Source organism: Nesoenas mayeri (genome assembly GCF_963082525.1).
Source record: "Nesoenas mayeri genome assembly, chromosome: 8".
Taxonomy (NCBI): Eukaryota; Metazoa; Chordata; class Aves; order Columbiformes; family Columbidae; genus Nesoenas; species Nesoenas mayeri.
The window spans coordinates 11,026,772-11,047,377 of NC_137554.1; positions in this window are offsets into that span (position 1 = coordinate 11,026,772).

The following is a 20,606-nucleotide window of genomic DNA, read 5'->3' on the forward strand; positions in this document are numbered from 1 at the left end:
CACCTTCCCTCACTCATATCTAAAAAAACCCAAAACACAGTGGCAAACGATACTTGGTGAGGTCAAGTACAAGGTAATGCCTGTTAGAAGAAAAATTTAATTACATATACCTCAGGGAGTAATTCTGGACAGCTTCAGCCAAGGCAGTCATGTCACACACAAGTGCTCCAAATACACAGTAACGTTCCAAGGAGACAGAGGAGTGCTGAGAAGTGTTGCCCAGTTTCCAGCACCAGCAAAGACCAGGTCAGTACAGACATTCCCACTGTGTTCAGCTGAAACCCATGAACCTGGGCATAACCCGTTCCCAACGGGGACAAGCTCACTGGAACCATCCACCGAGGTGTCTAGCCACAGCTGCTGCAGCGAGGGGAGCACACAAGAAATCAGTCTATTCTAGCGCGACAAATCCTATCTTCTTTATAAGCTTAGTCATGAAAGAACTACCAAGTCTATATTTTATTTATAGTATTTTAGCAGATAAATGTGACTCCTGTTCCTTTTTTTTTTTTTTTTTTTTTTCCCAGCTATCAAGTATTTACAGTGACAACTGCCTGTTGTCTGTCATTCAGAGTGCTGGCACCTGTCTGGATAATAGCACGACTCAATATTCCTGAAGTACTAGATTTCGGCAAGAGAAGAAAAATCAATAACTGTGACAAGTGCTATCCATTAGAGCCCAAGAGCAGAGAGAAAATGATTACACAGTGTCATTTGTTTAATATAACGAGGCTGTAAATGAAAACTCTTACAACTGAGCTTTAGGGGATAAAACATCCTTTCAAAGGCAAGATGACCATGGACCAGATGTACCTGAATTCCCAGGGCCAAGCTGGTCAACACCAGCTGAAGTTCAGGGTTCCCATCCTGCCAGATGATGGTCCCCCTCGAGGTCAATAGATCCCCTACACACAGATCAGAGCAACAGCAGCCATTAGCATCAGCCACCAGCTCCCCATCCCAGGGCAGAGGCAGAAATGTCTTTTTCCAACACAGCTCTGCTTTTTCTTCATCAGGCTTCCCACAGCAGAGCAATACATGCGTACAGAATACATTATATATATTGAAGTCTCCACTTTAATATTTATAGTATATACTTATATTCTACATAACAGCATTTCTAAGCATTCAGTGAATATGGACAGTGGGAGGAAATTATATTTGAGTGGTTTCATGAACTTGGCCATCCTTAGCTCTCCAGCTCCTCACCCTTGGTATCCTTCATTGTTTGGCTTTATGGCCTTGTGTCACTTGAGCTGATGTTTCCCTTCTAAATGGCATTTCAGCTTTGGCTTCCCTCACTGCCCAGCACCCTCTCCCGGATTAGCTCTTGGGTGCCATATGGTACAAATGCCTGCCGCACAGTCACACAGTCAGCATTTAAAAACCTGCCAAGCTGCTGCCTCTGCTGGCAGCCTGCCTGGTGGCTCCATGGGCTGCGAAGGGAGCACGACGCTGCCTGGAAATAATTGAGATGGGGCTCTGCCAGGTCGCACGTGGCAGCGCTGGGAGCAGCGCTCCCCTGTCCCCTCCTCTCCCGCACGGCACACTCGGACATTCCTGCACATGCACCCACTTCCCAAACTGCAATTAAAAAATGGTTCTCAAGCTTATCTCAAGCATTTTCCACTTCATTCAGGGTATGTGGCAGGGAGAGCGCACTGGTCTCTCAGCTGCTCCCCAGAAGGCATACAGGGACCTGTCCCCAGCCCTTGGCCAAAGCGGGGCACCCACGATGCCGGGACAGCTCCAAACCATGGCATGGGGTGAGAGGCAGCCAGATCACCGGGAACTCGTTCCTCACTTCACTGTAGGAGTCCTTGCCTAAAGCACACCTATTCCTCCCCTCACGATGGCACATGCATGTCCTTCACTGCTGGCAGGAGGGCTGATCAGTTCAAGAGAATCACCCCTGGAGACACTGAAAAGAAGCAAGCCCTGTGAGAAGTTGACAGAACTTTGGCCACTGGTCTCAAAGAAGACAAAAATCACATGAGAAAAAAAGAAAATCAGCTACAACAGCAGACCTCTTCCCATGTCTCTCAAAGAACATCGCCCTCTTCCCTCTCTTCTCCCACCCTCTTGTAGCCTGACCAAGCTTCTGTTTTCCCTCATCCCACAACCATGCTGACTCCACTTTCTCCTCTACCAGTCTTGGCTGATATTTTTGCTTCCTTTTCTTTTAGCCCCATGAAAGTAGACTTTCCATCTTCTTGTTATTCCAGAGGCAGATACATTAAAATGCCTGGGTCATCTCATATCAAACACCACCTTTTGACTTTGATTTCTTTTAGCTCTTTATCAGATTTCGTTTCCAGGTTTTGGCTGACAGCTTCTCTGGGGTCTCTCCAGCCGCAGGCCTTGTCCCTAGCAGTGGTAAGCTCCTGATCCCAAGTCCTGCTGCTGGGAAATTATTTTCATCCAATGCCATTTCATTAAAAATACAGACTAGGTCCCTGCTCTACCCAAGTGTCCTCCCCACAGTAGACATGACCTACCATCCCTCCCCGGTGCCAGGAGCCATTCAGTGGCTGTGACACAAATGGGCAGCATGCTGGAGACTGGCAGCAAGGCTCACAGGAGGACCACGCCATGACCACCAAGGCCCTGGACCCACCAGCTCCCTTGAAGCCACAGCAGCTGTGGACATACTCTGTGGCACCTGGAAAAGGCTACACGTGGAAACCCTGGCATTGGTGAGAGGTGACATTTTCCAAACCTCTACCCAAAATCCTGTCACACATCTCCTTGGGGGTGCCCGTGAAGTGCGGTACCCCAAGCATCTGCAAACAGCTGATAACACAGGGTTAGGCATCCAGCTTCACTTATGGCTGAAGAGGAGGGGAAATCTTGCAACTTCTCTGTCATTTGCCGTTGGGCAAATAGGTCAACAGTTTCAAATATGATGCTGCTCTTTAAAAGATATCATTTTGTATATTTGTAGCTTGCCAACTCCACATAACCTCTAGTAGAGCATCAAACTTGCAGGAGCCTTCATCCTTCCTAGATTGGACTTCAAAGCTGTAACGGTACCTATATGTATTTGTGCATTATTTAGCTCTTGTTAGACTAAGCTTTGCCCTTCAGTCACAGCAGGGAGTGGGTAGAAGAAAGGCAATATTAGAATTAAAAAAAAAGTATAAAAGGAAATGTAGGATGAAAACGTCTCTGACAGAGACTGGTGGCTACATTGGTAGTTTCCGTGCAGTGGTGAAGAAAGCAGGAGTGCTGTGGTTCTGATGTATTCTGGTGAAATATTTGTATGATGTGCCTACACAAAACTTCAGATGAAACAGTCTCTTTATAAGCTTTTGATAGCAAGGAGATAAGTGGCTTTGCCATTACTTCCGTTTGTGAAATGAAAGCGATACTGAGTCTTGGTGTTCTTGGATGGAGCTGCTGATCATTGCAGTGACAGCCAAACTAGCTTCGCTTGTTTGTTGTTTACGTTATGCTAAGGGGAAGGAGTTTCTTTGCTGTCATTGTATCCTGTGATGTGGTAAAACACAATTCATGCCCAATGTGCGCAGAAATTCCAAACCAGCAATATTTATTACCCATGCATATACAGTACATATTGCTGCTTTGCTGTCAGTGCTGCTTACAGTGCTCTAGTGAAAATAAAAGGGCATTTGTAGCTAGAGTGCCACAATGTGCTTTGACAAGATGGGTGTTGCACAGGCTGTAATATGGTTTGCTAATGTATGACATGCACAGGGGTGAGAAGGAAGGTTCTACCATGAATGCCTAGAAAGACTCATGGTACATGAAAGGAATCTCTACAAGTAACAGTTGTAACCTCGTGCTGTAAGGGCAGTGCTCATATGGCCAGATGCCGCTGTGGGTGTTCACACTGTTGGTAGCAAGCAGCAGCAGCTCCTGGGAAGCCTCGCTGCCTGAACAGGTAGCTGGGGTGTATTTGGGGCGGAATTCGGCTGGGACATGAAGCTCACTAGGAAATGTCAGTTCAGCAAAAGCTGTGAGGGCCTGACTGGTCATCTGATCCAGGAGCCTGGCATTTTACATGCTGAACAAAATTTTAACTGGATGAAGAGACCCAAGGATAAGGATCCTAGGTGAACAGTACTGCCTGAGACAATCTGAGCAGATTAAAGTATTTCAGAAGCGATCAGCTCTACCATTAACCCTAACAGGTTTTTAAGGTCTGTTACATATGATGGAGCATAAGATCCTCCATTTTCCCCAGATAATACGAGCAATAAAAAATGTCCAACTGCTGGACCAGGCACACACATAGTGCTCCGGAGAACAGCAGAGAAGCCAAAGCATTGGTCTCTCCCTAGAAGTGCATAACTAAACCATTCACCAAAAATTTCTAAAAAGCAAGACCTATACTTTTTGTAGGACATGGTGGTTACCATGGGGTCCCTTCTAGACAACAAAAGACAAATTAGTATTTAGAAATGCAGTGGATAAGGGAGTTCATGTTTAGCTTATATCATTAAACAGGTTCTCCTTTCCAGACTCTGCTCCCAAGTTGTCTGCTGGAATGTTACTTGACATGAAACTGCCTGGCCCCCTCTGCAATGAGCCCCAGAGACTGGGTGCTACACAAAAGGTCACTGGCTGCAAGCACTTTACATTGGGAAGAGGTGGTCAGTCCACTCCCCATCTGCCGGACTCCAGCCTTCCCTGGGAACTCGCTTTCCTGCCTCTGTGGCCATTTGGATCACATTGCATGACAACAATTCCCACCTCCCACGTGTGCAATGCCAGCTCTTACATATCTCCAGCTACAAGATCTCTGTGCACAGACTCACACCAAGCCCAAAATCCAAAAATAGAGAAAAAATCAACTTATGAAGAGAGCAGGTTCCTGTGCAGACAGACAGGCACCTTGTTAAGGAAGCTTCTATTTACTAACATTCTCCTTTGGAAAGGGTAGGTTTCCTTACATAAATTCTACCCAAACATAAGAAAAAGAAAACTTTTTGCTTTTAGGAGCAGCCAAACTCTGGAACAAAGGGGTTGCGTAAACTCCGTCCTTAGAGATATCCAAAACCCAACAACACATCATCCTGAGCATCCGGCCCTCCTTGGCCCTGCTTTTTAGTGGTGAGTAGTTGGACTATATGCTCTCTAGGAGTCCCTGCCTGCCCCAGCTGTTCTGTGACTCTGACTTATATGATTCTACTGTGTATTTGAACAAATGACAAGACAAAGACCAGAGTGTGTAGGGTTATGGAACCACAGACTTGCTTGGGGCACATATGCTCATACTCTACTGGTTATATTGAAGGAACAGAGGTGAATTAATGTCTTGGACTGATACAACAGTACATGAAGAAATACAGCGCTTTACAAAAGAAGCCTCATCACAAGCACTCAGTGACAGCCATGGACTTGCTTGAAATCGCTGGACCAATTACATAAAAATGCATTTGTGTGCAACATTATTAAATGAGATGTTTTCTTAAAAATGCCACAAACCCTTCTAGACTAGGCTTAAGGAGAAACCAAACAGCTGGAAGAACACCACAGGCTTACTGCAGTTTCCTGAGCTTTAGCATGACAACTTCTCTACCAAATAGTTATCCCTCTCACAGAGCTCAAAATGCATGAAATTCCCCACCAAACTCAGTTGTTTTAAAACTCATCCAATGTTGACAGACAGAAGTTGGAAAGAAAGAAAAAAGCACCTGATAATTTCTTCTTTCTGTAGGACCTGACTTTGAACCTGAGGAAACTGTGAGTATTAAAGTGCTTGGGAAGAAGTTTCAGGCAAGGCTAGGGAAAGCATTTGTGTGTGAATATCACAAGGTGTTACTCTCATCACAATCTATATGCCAAAGCCACTTCCCTAATGTATGGCTGCTGTAGGGGCAGCACCAGCATCAGGCGTTGGCTTCCTGCTCTGCTCCCTGAGGTCAGAGAACCCCACGAGTCCCAGGGATGCTCAGAGGGGAAACAATGCAGCAGCTGGGCTGCGCTGGCAGTTAGAGCCACCCAGCGAGCAGTCACAGGTTTCCAAGCTCTCTGGGGTTCACCAGCAGGTTTGATTTTGCTTGTTTGATTATCCCCCTCCTCCCGCATAGACACTGCTATTTCCACCTGTGTGGTGGAGTGCAGGTGTGCATTAGTGACAGAAACTTCTCCAAAACAGCCACTGCCTGTCTTTCATTCCCAAGGCTGCAGTCCCACAAGCCCTGCCCAGCAGAGGCAGGTAAGCTGAGAGGTACCTTTAAACCCTTGCTCAGCACACTGACTTCATTACTCCTTCAAAAGTTGTGAAACATCCTCTTGCAGAGCCTTTTGCTGGCCAGCTTGAAGGGAAGTTGGAGCACAGCTGTCTCCTTCCACCAGGCAGTCATCAGAGCTTCAACCACCTGAAAAGTGAGAAGAAAAGAGATTAATATTTTAAAAGACTGTCTCCTCCACTACTTCTAGTTTATTGTTTCCCGGAGACATTAAGAAACTGGGACTTACTGGGATCAAGGAGCATATACTGTGCTCTCTAAAGCAAACCTAGAGCTGCTTTCTGTGTTAGAGCTGATGCAGGAGTTGTCACTACCTTTGCACTTTCTTGGCTTGTGCTACCTTGAGAAGAAAAGCACTATTTTCGTTCATCTGCACGCCCATCTCTGTTAATTGGTGACAAGCGCAATCACTTCCCCTGGGAGCCCCTCCAAGGTGCGGGGTGCAGCGCTGCTCCCACCAATGTCGTTATGCTGGGAGTCAGCCCCATTGGAAAGTACAAATCTGTACCAAGAAAACCTGCTACTGGTAAAGCAGGTTTTTCATACCTGGTTTTATTCCAGCTACAGAGCACTACAGAAAGACAGGCCTTTGCATTGCAACTATCTGCTTCCCTCTTACAGAACATATTTCACAGAGCTGTTCTTTGCAGTCAAAAACTGTGTGTGTTAGAGACAAACATGTATTACAATGAGAATATTTGATTGGACTTTGATGAGGCTGGAACTAGAAAACACCACTGTAACAGCTGAGATCCCTGCACTGAAAAGACATACTGTTAACTGAAGTAAATATGTTGCTATGAATTTCTGACTTAATTGACAGAACATTTTATAGTGTGAACTTCAAAATCTCATTAGGAATGAATCAAGCTGAGGCTACGTGCCTGTAACATTCTTAATACCAACATATAGTCAGGTCTACTTGGAGCTGATATAATTTCTTGATCAAGCAGCTGAGAGATTCCAGTGTAATTTAATGCAATCAATTATAATGCTTCATGCCAATATGTAAAACTGAATTGGATTAAAAGAAATACCATCTCCAAATTGTGGCCTGACAGACAAATCCCAGCATTTTCAGCAGCTCTTAGTTCACATCCATCCCCAACATGCCTAAGCTAAAGGAATAAAGGCATTTTCCTGCAAACGTCAGAGGCGTGAGGTGCCCAGGAGGCCGGCTGGGCAGTGTGCGGTGATCTCGCTGTGATTAAAGGGCTCCATCAGTAACTCCTTCTCCCCTACCAGCACACTACATTTTGGTGCTCGACTGCATTACCCATCGTAATCACTCTTATTATGGAAATACAACTTAATTCTCAACAGCTTCAGTGATAATATTACAGAATGAAGACTAATGAAAAGATCCTCCATACATTTAGCTCCAGCCCATCCCTGCTCAGCATGTGGCTGTGTATCACGGACACACAGAGTCCATAAACCCCTGGCCGAGGCCCCTCACATCTGCAGTGCGGCCGCTGCCGCCTGTGCCCTGACTCGTACCTCTGCTCCCTCCCCAGGCAAAGGTGGCTTAGGCTGTGGGGATGCCCAGTCACACGACATTCTGGGGAGCAAACAGGCTGCTTCTCCTCAGGAAAGGGTGGTCTCCTCAGACAGAAGTTTGGAAAGCTAAAGTTTGGAGGGATTATATTAACCAAAGCAAATTAACCAGGAATACCTAGCATGGATATTCTCATGCGAAAATTAGCTCCTAGTGGCTGGAATAATATGACAGATGAGGGCTTAGCAATATTTTTGTTGAGAGATTTATGGGGTAAAAATCCCATGTATAGTTATCTTAATTAGCAAAAGAGCTATCTAAACAAATTACTGGATTATTTCAAATATAAACCCACACTGTCCACCAGCATCTCAGGCCCCATGCTTAGCTAATTTATTACATTTAGACATCTGACCTTTTTTTGCTGAGGGACCTTGGGCTGGCACGGTCTCCCCACCGCAGTGCCCAGGAAAGCCAAGCTGGGGAAGGCAGCACCAGCCCCTGCCCACACCCCCCAGCCATCTCTGTTTCCCTTGTGCGGGCCAGGGGCTTCGCAGGACACACAACAGCCCTGGCTGGACCTCCAGGTGACCGCTGAAAGTCAAGAGCACAAAAATTTCCATTCACATCACTGGGTTATTCATTCACTGTTTCCTTTTGAGTTAAAAGGGATGCTTGGGAACTGGGGCAATCCCGTAATATCTGCTTAGTCCGCCAGTACACAAATTAAAATATCTGACAGATTGCTAATGAGCTGATGTTGGAATGACTGGATAGTCTGTTATCGTTTGACCATTCACAGTTTCTTCAGCAGCCCATCTGTGTGCCAGGCACAGCTACTGGGGAGCAGCCTGGGACAGTTCCTCCATTTACACCTTTTGCCATTATCGGCCTTTGGGAAAGACCTTGAGCAATTAAAATTTTTGTCAAATATATTGTCATCTTTCCCACCCTGTCACTAACCCCCCTGTGCTACTACAAGAGGTCTGCTTAACAGCAGGCTGGAGACACAGCTATTTTGTACACATTTCTGTACCCAAGGCACGTGTTCATGCTCCAGCCTGGTGTGATCATGTACCACATCCGATGCACAGCACTGTGTGGGCAGCTCACAGCTTTCTTCCTGAGCAAAACCCACCAAATTAAGTCCTCATACATACAAGTCACTTTCTGATAGACTTGCTTGCATTAGGCAGTGTTAACATGCACTTCCACATCTGTTTTGAGGTCGAAAAAAAAAAAAAAAAAAAAGAGAGAAAACCACCCTGGAAATCCCACACAATTATCTATTTGGGCTGTTGGAAAGGAAGTGTCCTGCCCACAGCCAGTGCAGCACTGGTCCCAAAGGACCAAGGTTGCTGGAGAGACAGATGCAAACTCAGGACAATTCTACTTACTCTGCCAAAGTGCCAAGAGCCTGCAGAAAGCTGCTGCTGGTGTCGGACTGAGCCAGCAGGCACACAAGGGTATCTGCAGGGCAGAGCTTCTGCAGGGACACCTGTGCCACTTCGGCAGACTTTGTGCACAGACATCAGCTGGGAGGTAAAACCCTCTGTAAATGAGTGATAACTGGCGAAATACAGAGCAAAGAAAGGACAATTTGAAGAGAAAAAGTGCTCCTAAAATCTGTTTCTTCAGAAAAGTCACACAGCAGCTGGTCACGGCTGAAGTAAATTGTGTCTGACCTCAGAGTGAGCCCTGGGAGCATCCCCTCAGCAGAGGCCTCCCAGCAGCCAGGGTCCTGCCTTCAGTAACTGGACAGAGTCCCTTGCTCCTACACACGCTATCCAAACTGCTTCAACAAGTTAAGGTCTGTGAGATCAGGCCCATACACTCAGCAAAGGCTTCTGCCTAGTGCTACCTAATGCCAGTGCAAACATGAGAAATGTAAGATTTCTGAGAGTGTCCTGGTTTCACACCGTGTGATGGAGAATTAATTTTTTGTGCATTTGCAGCATCCTTTATAGGCAGAGAATGAAGACACAAATTATGTAAGTATATGGTGTCTAAAACTGCTCCCTAGGGAAAAGGGACAAGGAATGCTCGTCTCTCCAGAAGACCAGAGGGGAGCTTGCCAGATTGGGCCCAGTGCCTTCCACCAGTTACATCTTAAAAATTCCCAGTGCGGTTTCCTGTGGGCTCTGCAGCACTGCATACCTCCAGGGTCACAATTCTGTCTACCTAAACTAAGATAGAAACAGGAAAGTAAACAAACAAGGAGGAAACTGTGTTTTACATGGCAGCTCCATATGGGGTAACTTGTTCGGCTGCTTTGATGAATTACTTTCCTCACATGCAATCACTCACACTGCAAATCTGAAACACAATTGAGAAAAAAAATCAGTACAAGGAAAGAGAACCAAAATGGGGTAAACAAAGCAGAAAAACAAGAGGTCAAGCCCTGATGAACAAATTCCCTTTTTTCCTTCAACTCGGAAAACTCAGGCATAACTGTGGAAGGTGCTTCCAGGCAGCTCGAACTTGCATAAGAGGCAGAGAAGCGCAGGCATCCCTGACCTTGTTTGGCAGTATTACAAGAGGTCATATTTTCAGATGGATGATCTGATCTTGAAATATCCTCCAGTGTAATGAGTACAAACAAGCTTTTCTTCTGTATCTGTCTCAGCTGTGTATTTCTTTGCTTCCTTTGGTTTTTAATGCAAGGAGCAGCCTTGCGAGGGCTGCAGAAAGCAGAAGCAAGCTGAGCAGCGGTACCACCTCTGCTCCGATGAGTCACCAGAGTCGCTGGACCGAAACTGCACAAACCAAAGCTTTCTGCTCAGCTGGAGAGCACAGCAGGCACCACTGCCCGCTTTCCTATGCTGCTTCATCTGGCTACTTGGCCCAGCGAGGGGCCAGTGTATCCCTGATCAGAGAGAAGGGGCTGTGCATTGCTCTGACCCAGGAACACGCAGGCTGCAGCCAGCAAAGCTAATTGAGAGAGATGATAGGGGAAATTTGCGCTGACATTATCACAAAGGGCTCCTTCTAGGGCCAAAGCAGCATTCGTTTTTGCTTCAGCATCTCCTCTAGCACAACCAGCAGCTCAAGTACCCCACAGTGTGCCCATAGTGGTGCCAGAACTGCCAGTGCAGGGCCACTGTGGGTAGCATGGTCAGTGGCTGGTGGCCCTGATGGTGACCAGCACCATCCTGCTAGCAGCCAGGCTCCACCGGGCAGCAGCAGTGCTGCCAGTGGGACAAAAGCAGCCTGTCACACCAGGCTGGCCATGCTACATATAATGGCAGCGCCGGGCATGACACTGGTGGGAGGTTGGGACTCCAGGAGAGGTGGACAGCCTTCACCCCGAACACCTCTGTGTCCACTGGGGTATGACATGCCGGCCTGAGGACACACAGCATCTGCTCCACACCTCAAAACACCCCCAGACCAAGACATCTCACCCATCTTTGAGGGCGGTTGCCTTCAGCAGAGTCGAGGGAAGCAGCTTGGTGAGTGGCTGGGGCAGGTGGACCAGCAAGGCAGGGATCCACAGTACCTCCTGGAAACACACTTTGTGTCCTCAACGAGCACAAAATATTCCTCCCTAATATTAACACACTGCAATAATCATCCTCCCTGTGATAAAAAGATTATAGGGATTTTTTTTTTCCTCTCTTTTTTTTTCCACCACTCACATAATCATTTAACTCGTTCTCAAATCACAAGTTATCAAGACTCCATCTGAATGCCACAGTTTTCATGTTATGAATCTTGGGTTAAACAACTCTTTCTCAAATAAATACTCCTTTTTCAGTTGATACTGGAGCTTTTGTTATTCGCAGTAACCAAGCTTCCAGTTGGCTAACCTCTCACCTAACACAATGTCTTCATCTTTCATTTGAAGGAAATTTATCATCCATAAGCAAAGACAGAAAATGTGTGAATGTCTAAAGCTTATGTAAATTAAGAGGCTATGCACACCAGTCCTAAAAATAGTAGATAATAACAAGCATTTCTTCACCATACTATAATTATGGGCCTGCTGTCATCTCTTCTATTCTCTATAAGGTCACAGTTGTATTATAAAAAATTTACAGTATATTATCAGTTAAAAACACAATAATTAGCAAGCACACATCTTCTATCTTCAGCAGCAGTGATGAATGTTCACAGTCAAGGCAAAAAAAAAAAAAAGGCACATTGTTTGCTTTATGTGGACAGTACACACTTAAATTTAATCAACTTCTGCTATCCAGCAGGCAACATTCTTTCGCTATTATAACACTATTTGCCAAGATCAGAGTACACCCTTGGGGTAAATTCATCCTTAATGAAGAGACAAGGAGCCAAATCCTTCACTATCACATCACTGATATGCACATGAACATATTTCGTTAAACTTCATAATTCTGTATGAATTATTCTAGGATATATCTGTGTGACTAGAGAAAATCTCAGGCATTAGCATTATAATAAACATTTGCACTTAACATTCCAAATTTTTAACTCACAAAATGACGCATATTGAGAGAGACTCTCCTGTAACACTTGCCATTTTAGGGGTTCCTTATATGCTGGAAGATGAAAGACAGAAGTGGGAGACTGTGTCCAGACCACAAGTCCCGCATCTTTTAGCAGAGGCCCCCTAAGATGTTACTCAGTCACTGCCTTGCCCCATCCTCTCACTCCAGCCACTTTTAATTTCCTGGGTTATAATGGCCAGCTGGCAAGCGTAACCAGCATGTCACCTGCAGTCATTCACAAAAGAAGTCTAAAAATCTTAAGAGATCAGGACAGGTTGCCTTTACTCTTTCATGACCACATCAAGGATTAAAAAAAAAGAACACTTTGAAAAGTTTATAATTGTCTCGGTGAGACAAAGAGGACGGAAAATTTTCAATTTGAAACATGAGCAAACTAAGCACTTCAAGATTGTGTATCTTTTGACTACATTTAAGTAGAACTAAAAATGAAACACCAAAATGTTTCATTCAACTCTTTCAGCAAACAAATAAAGCCTGGGAAATTCATTATCATGAACTAAATAAAAACAGTTTTGCCGTGAATGGAGGAATTTGCTAATTCCACTCACATCCTTTGCCCTGAACTCCTCGGCAGCCACGGCGGCAGGGATTACCGGTGCTGCGGGGAGCTGGCAGCCACCAGGACAGCAGGAGGAGGCTGGGCTCCGGCAGGCACCGACATTGTCTTTCATCCTGTGCCAGTGAACCCAAGGCCCATCTTGTGACAACTCTGCCTCTGATTTCTAGGCCTGTCCTAAATTGCCTTTCTCCTGCCATATGTCATTCTCCCCAGGTCGTGCTCTGCTGGGCCAAGCAGTGCTCAAGCAAGTAGCCAGGCAGAGCAGAACCCAGCATGGCTAGAAGATGGGAGAGGAGCAGGCAAAGCCTTAGGGGCTGGGTACCAGCAGATAGCATGCTCACATCCCAAATAACACAAACCCCATCTCAGGCTACATTAGGAAGAGTGTGGTCAGTAAGACCTAGAATACCCACCGGCTGAGGAGAAGGCTGCAAATGGAAAAGGTTTTGCAACCACATGTTTGTAAGTCTCGTCAGTGAGACTGAGGCAAAGGCAGTACCCAATAGCCCACAGAGGAGGATGTGATGTGCTCCAAAGGAGTGGCCAGGCAGCATTACATCATCAGTATTTACAAAGTATATGTCCCATGTAGGCTTTAGGCTGGCACTGAGATTCAGAGAACTGCTCAAGGACAGAGCAGGTCATAGATACGAAGCTCAGCCCAAATCAGTTTAAGCATCAAAAATAGGGATAATTTTCACACAAGCACCTCTAGTATAAGCCTTAGTAGTGTTGCAGTTACGGTACTTGTTCACCCTGAACACAAGCTCCCCCTGCTCTTCCCACCTGTCCGACACTGCACAGTCAGAGAGTTAGAGACTATGGGATTCAAAGGTGTGGATGTTCCTCCAGGTTCTGCCTGTGTTGTGCCTTCAGCCCTCATGTTTTTGTGGGCTGGATTACTCCTGCTCAGATGGGGAGGTTCTGCCAGATGTGGTCCCTACCATAAACCCCAAAAGAGTTTGCTGGCTGCTTGCTGACAAAGGTGCTTGTGAAACAGCTGCATCAATCTTAATGCTGGTAATAGTTAATACACAGGGGGACAATGAATCATCCAAAAGCAGTACGAAACTGAACAAAAAAGATTGAGTCTCATTGGTGTTTTATAGCCAGAGCCCTGTCCCATCCCCCTCAAAATGAAGCAGATTTGTGCCAATCTTCTTGAAAGTCAGGTGCTTCAAGCTAGGTGCTTAATGTTTTAGTTACTTTTTTAAGATTAATTTGAACACATTTCAAATGAATAATAGGACTAGCCATGACTATCACTTCTGTATGTCATTGCTATCAGTTTCTTAAAGCAAGGGTTAAAAACTATATAATTTAACTCCTTTATGCATTGGTAGTAGTGTCCAAGCAAAAGCATAAGCCACTATCTGGACCTAGGATGAACATGAAATCACAGAGAACCATGACCATAAGAGAGAGGGATGCTCTGGAGCCCTTCAATGTCAACCTGCAGCACGGGGAGAGAAGCCTGGCCGTGGCAGGTGCCTTTCAGCTTGGAGGCACCAGAGGTGGAGAGGAGGGTGCCCTACCTGTGGGGATGTTGAGGTTTTAAACAACCACATAACACAGGAGAAAAAAGCCTTACACACCTAATGACTAGAAGCGGGGCAGAAGAACGTCTTTTTAGCAAAGTCTTGCTTGCACACACCTACCCCCTCAGTTGCTACAGGGTGCTGATGCACAACATGCTCTGCAACAGCAAAGCCAAGGGCTTTCCTTTCTCCACACCTGCCTTGCTCAGCGTGGAGCTGCCAAAAAGGAAAGGATGCGGGCAACCATATGCCCAGGTCCCTTCAGCAAGTACATGGGCAGCCCCATAGCTGTGTTTGGGGCAGACCCCTCTCTCCCCAGCCCTGGGCACACAAGTAGCCACTGCCTGCGCATTGGCCCCTCAGAACACCCGCACAGGCAGGGACTCACACTCCACACACAGAGGGGAGCTGGGGAGCTTGCCCACCTCTGCTCAGGCACAAGTCCCTCACAGCACTGCAACTTCACCACGCTCTGCTGGAGAGCCACACACAAGCTTAGGAGATCAGACTTTTCACTTTGGATGCTTTGGAGCAGGAGACGTGATAGCTTTGGTGTGAAGCCTCAAATTCAGAGCAGTGCGGAAATAAGATTCACAAATACTTTTCTTTCAGCACTGTCACACAGAAACATTGGCTTGCCTCAGTTCACATGAAAAGCAAAGCCAGTGCACTTGAGCAGAAGGTTCTGTTCCATATGAGGAGTGGGAGTAGGTTTTAAAGCTAAACTCTGAGGAGACAACACTGAGCACTAAGCACCACTTTACAACACAACTTTATGAACCTCCCAGCAGCAACACTGCCAACTCCTCCAGCCCAGGTTCCCCTTTCCTCTGTCAGGAGCACGCAGGTCAGGCAAGTCCCAGATCCAAAGGCATTAACCAACGTCAGGACGTGGTACCTGAGCGATGCTTCAGAAGTGAGACCATGCAAGCGCATTGCTGGAGGAGAGTCAAGTGAACGTGTTGTACCTGTGTCAGCTGCTGGCTGGTGATCCCTCCCTGACACCCTTCCCCAGGGGATTGCATAGATAAACACCCTCTATTTGAACAAGACCAATGACAGCAAAATAGCTTGCTTGTCTCTAAAAAGACACTAATAATCTGCACCAAGGGAGAGACCCATGGTCTGACAGACTTCTTTTTCCCCTAGAGTGAAACATAAAAACACATTTCAGCAGCAAGTAGGACACAGTTTGATGTGCATCCCTAGTTAATTATATCCAAAGGAGTAATAATAAAATAAACTATTAAATTTTAGGACTTCCTCTTCAAAGTATTAAGCATTTTGTTACTGTGAAGCAGTTAAATTACACACGGAACAACACTTGGAATTGCTTTATAGGAAGGTAACTTAAGGATTGTCAGGAAATAAGGTGTTCTAGACAAATCTCATTCTATACAGGCCTCTGATATCCAACAAACACAACCGATTTCTTACCTTTAACACAACATTTGTTTTAAAGATCTAACACTGACAACCAACATTCATGTGTGAATAGAAAACACTGCCAGTTGGTGGCTGCTCAGGAAGGTCTTGGAGCTCACTGCAGTGTGTTTGCAAAATTGGAAATTAAGATGTGAAGGTGGCCTGCTGGCACCTTGCATACTGCGGGAGAGTGGGGAACCAACTGCTGCTTTTAAGAACAGCGGTTCAATTCCTGGCACAAACACTGAGGCTAGTTTAAAAACTCCAGTGGCTGACAAGATGCTGGATTATGGGCTGCGCCGTAGCCCAGAGCCATGGGGGGAACCTGCTTTGATGCAGCCCTGGTAAACAGCAATCAAAGGCCAAGAGGTAAGGATTTAATGAAAAATGGAGGAGAAAAATAGGTGAACAAAGGTTATTACGAGGGGATTTTCTGCCCTTTTCATTTGTGTAATTTAAATGTTTGTTTAACGTTTCAAATTATGGTACATTTAATTTGAATACAGAAGCATCATAAAATCCCCTTTCCCATCTAGCACTCCACTGTGCTATAGATTTTGGGCACTGAGAGTGATAACTCGCCCCAGAATTGAGGGCCAGAGACTCCCCAGGGAGCCGCCCCAGGAGGCAGGGGGTCTCAATGCCACAGTCCCTGCAGCAGGCAGCCCTCACCCTGCAAGACCCGCCATGAGCACTGGGGCTGGGAGGTTCCACAGGGTCCCCAGGACAGCGCCCCCCTCCCAGCTGCACTGCCCACCTGGGCTTGCAGGGAGCAGCATCAACCCCTCTGCCTTAGGGGCTCAGCCCCAACTGCAACAGTCAGCCCTGATCCCAGCCACCACCTCCTCCTGCTCAGCACTCACTGCTTTCCATACACTCAACATTTCTCTTGCCACATGATTTTGCTCTCTCTACCACATTTTCTTGTGCTTACAAAACCAAACAGAAATGGAGAAAAACTGCTGCAAACACAAAGCAGGCAGCAGCCTAGACAGAGAACAGGGTTATGTGCAAAAGGACAGGTGCATCAGATGACAGTACTAACAACTAGACTTGAAGTCTGATGTGCTGGAGTGTGAAACTCTTGAATTTCCTGATACAAAAAAAGTGTAAATGTGATTGAAGACTGCATTGACTGGTAACCTCAACAGCACAAGAAGAGTTTAGTTACCATGAACAAATCAGGCTTGGACTCTCAGGTAGCTGCTCTGCAGCCCTGACCAAAGGCAGCAGTGGCTGCCTCATTCTGAGCCCTGGCCCAGCGGCTTGTTAACAACGTGCAGTCAAGCCTGGAGATCACAGCAGTTTCCCTTCCTGGTGTAAAGGGGGCACACACTCAAATTCCTTTTCCTTCCCTGGAACCTGTGGCTGCAATGGTTCCCTTGTTTCCACAGCTCTCCGCAACTGTTAGCCAGGATTTTTCTCCATCCTTGGAAACACAAGTTATTTCAAACAGTGGGGCCCAAGCCCCACCTGCTCCTGAAAGCCCAAAGTCACCAAGCCATGACTAAAAATATCCAGAGGTGCATTTTTGGACTATATGACTCAGCAGGTCTTTCACATCTAGAAAACAGAAATATTTTCTTTAGTTTAAGAAGTTATTGAAAGGTCAATCCAGAAGGTATTTGGTAATAAAAGTATTCAGACATTTCTATTTCATCTCTTCTAGTGAGAGTAGTGTAGCTCTGCTGGTAGAGACTTACCTCAGGCTATGGCTCACCCTACAAGGGCTCATTCCTGGCTCACTCTTGTTATTTATGTACCACACTGCACAACATCAGCTTAGGTGCTTTAGAAATACAAGTTAAAAAAAATATCTGGTCCTCTTTAGATGCGGGAGGGAAGACCACATCCCACACTCCCTAGCATTCAAGTGATAGATTAAGAACTTTCTATCAGCTGTGCTTCACAGCTGAAATGAGCAGACCATCCATAGGCAAAGGAAAACCATCCTGCTTTGTAGCTTAACATCACACAGAGACATGACTTTCCAAAACACGCTTGCTCCATATGCCCAGCATGTTCTCATCCCCAAACACTAACAGAGCTGGTGGTGGTGACATATATATAGGTATATACCAGTCACAGCATCTTTCCACCATAACTGCCATAACTACACATTAATGCATACCAGAAACAAACAATTACCTGGGAAAAAAAAGGCAAAACAGGACCCCTCCAACAAAGACCTAGCAATAGAGGCATGCAGGAACTCCATGACATTAGAGTAACTGGGTTTCTTGCTCACTTTGTGACCCACTTGCTTTTATTCTCTCCCACCCAGTAGTTCTGCTGGTTTTGAAGATGCTGGCACCTGAATCCAATGTGATTAGTTACCTAAGCAAGATGAGCAGCATCTGATTCCTGACCAGAACAGGCCCATGACCTTCAAAGAGTTACAGATGCACAGACCGCCTGTGAAATCCTGATCCTTTCACTAAATAATCTAGATTTCTTTAAAATTGGCTTTAAAAAAAATAATAATAATTAAAAAAAATTGATCCTTTTCTCCTCTGTAAGGAGAAAATTCTGCACCTTGAATGCTGTCTTCAGCAGAGGTTAAGTTGGCCCCTTCAAATACCAGCACATCCCAAAATTTAAAAATCTGCCCACATCAGGGAGAGGAGCTGTGGGGAAAAGATCACAGCCAGAAAAAGCCCAGCAGAATCCACTAAAAAGACACCAAATGGCTCCTAGGGGTGTCAGACCAATCCCCCAGCACTCACAGGTTGAAGAGATGCCTCTCCCAGCAAACCCACAGCTTCAAGTCCCACCAGCCCCCAACAAGCTCAATGGGGCAAACGGTGATGCAAGACTGGGCCAACCATCTCCAGCAGAATAAACATAGCACTTTCTGACTCCTTTCCAAGTCAGTGTTTGTTGGGAAACATCAAAGCCAGTGGAATAGTAGGTGTCCCAAAATGTCTTAATTCAGAGAATTAGTGTTAACCGAGCCTGATTAGCTCCATTTATCTCTAATTAATTACCTTTACCTAATTAGACACCCTGTTTCCAGTAGACGTGGAGTCAAGTAGACTAGATTATTAGTGTAGTCATTGTGCCTTTACAAAATCCTGAAATTAATGAAACGTGCAAAAGAATCCGCAGCTTTAATTGCACAGGTGTTGCCTTATGGCAAAGCTTTATCATCTGATTACACCAAGGGATTATTAGTGACTTTTTATATAGAGGATGAGCCTGTGAAATGTACCTTAGCAACAGCTCATTAGTTTAGGGTTGTTACTGTATTATTTATTACATTCAGCCTTCCCCATTATCTAGATTGATTCATGGACCTATATTTTCCTCCCCTCTGTGCAGGAAATAAATAAATAAGTGAAGGCTGGCTATTGCCGTCCAGCTGCAATATGAGGGGAAGGCAGAGTGTATTCTCCAGCTACCAATATCCACCCTTTAAAATAAAGCCTTAAAGTTGATTTAAATAAAACTCTTTTTTTTTCTCCTCCCTCAGCAAAGCAATCAATTCAAGCTGCTGTCAAACTGGAATGCTTTCTACATGCCATCCAAACAGTTTGGGCTATCTTAAATCTTTTCAAATAAATAAAAATACATTGCTGGATTGAAGAATGAAGTACAATATATTTACATCCAAAATATTTTTTTTTCTGCTATAACTCATCCTTTATGAAATCTATCAGAAATATTTTATTTTGATATTTCTTTTAACTGTTTGGTTGTTGGCTACCTCTTCAGGTTTGGAGCGGTTTGCCAGATAGAAAAACTGCCTGAATAATACAACCAAGACAAACAGAGCAGAGCAGCAATTTCTGTGTTAAGAATCACTTTCCCCACAGAGAATCTACTTGTAGTCAAGGTTGAGAAGGCTTGACCTTAGCTTCCTGTGTCCTCCTCAGCAACACCCCACCGGACTTGCTAAATATCACTGGTAAAATGGCCCTAGTGCTGCCCCAAGCAGAAGAGGCTTTACTGACCAACCAGTGATCCCTAAGCAGCCAGTAAATAAAACTATGAGGAATTGTTTTCCAAAATTATCCAGAATGCCAGATTCTTTGAATATTTTGTAAAAACTTGCTGTCCATTCGTTGCTAAATTAAAACAAACAAACAAACAACAACCTGGAAAAATAATTGGTAACAGCTATTATGTAGGCTATGACAACTAACTTGAGCAGCAATAATGACTATTTAATGACAAAGACTACATAAATTCTCACATCTGCATTAGTCTCAAAACCATGGCTCTAACAGACAAACTGAGTATATAATTTTGCAGTGTGTTCATGTGGTTTCATGTGGCATACGCATAAATGGTGTCATCCTGTAATAAAAGCGCTAGTGATGGTTTAGAGCTGCTCTGCCAAATACATGTGACTTGCATGAACAGAACTATACAAAATGAATGTGGCACCCCTCTGCTACAGGACATTTGGGATTGCTGCTCTTCAAGATGTCCCCTCAAAATCATAGACCACTGTGGCTTCCACAGTGGCAAAACCCTTGCTCTTGTTGTAAGATCCTCCTACGGAACCTCCAAGCACACACATGCTCCACAGGAGCACAGCAGCTGTAGGGCCTCCAATCCACCAGTGGTGCAACATCGGCAAAGGTGTGAGTCACGCTCCCAAAACGGCTGCCTGACACAACACACATTCACTTTGTCAATCTAAATCTCTTTTTGAGAGTTATGTCCCAGCAAAGCTCATGCCTTGATGGTCTTGAAGAGACACCATCCCATCCTGCCTCCTCGGTGCTCCCCAACAGGACAAAGGATCTCTCGCCCTTGATCTCTGGGGTCATCAATCCAGCTACCCTCCACCAAGCAGGCAGCATTGGACTATAAATTGCATCTGCATCCACCACCTGCTCACCCACTGTGAAATCTCAAGGATCAGCACTTACC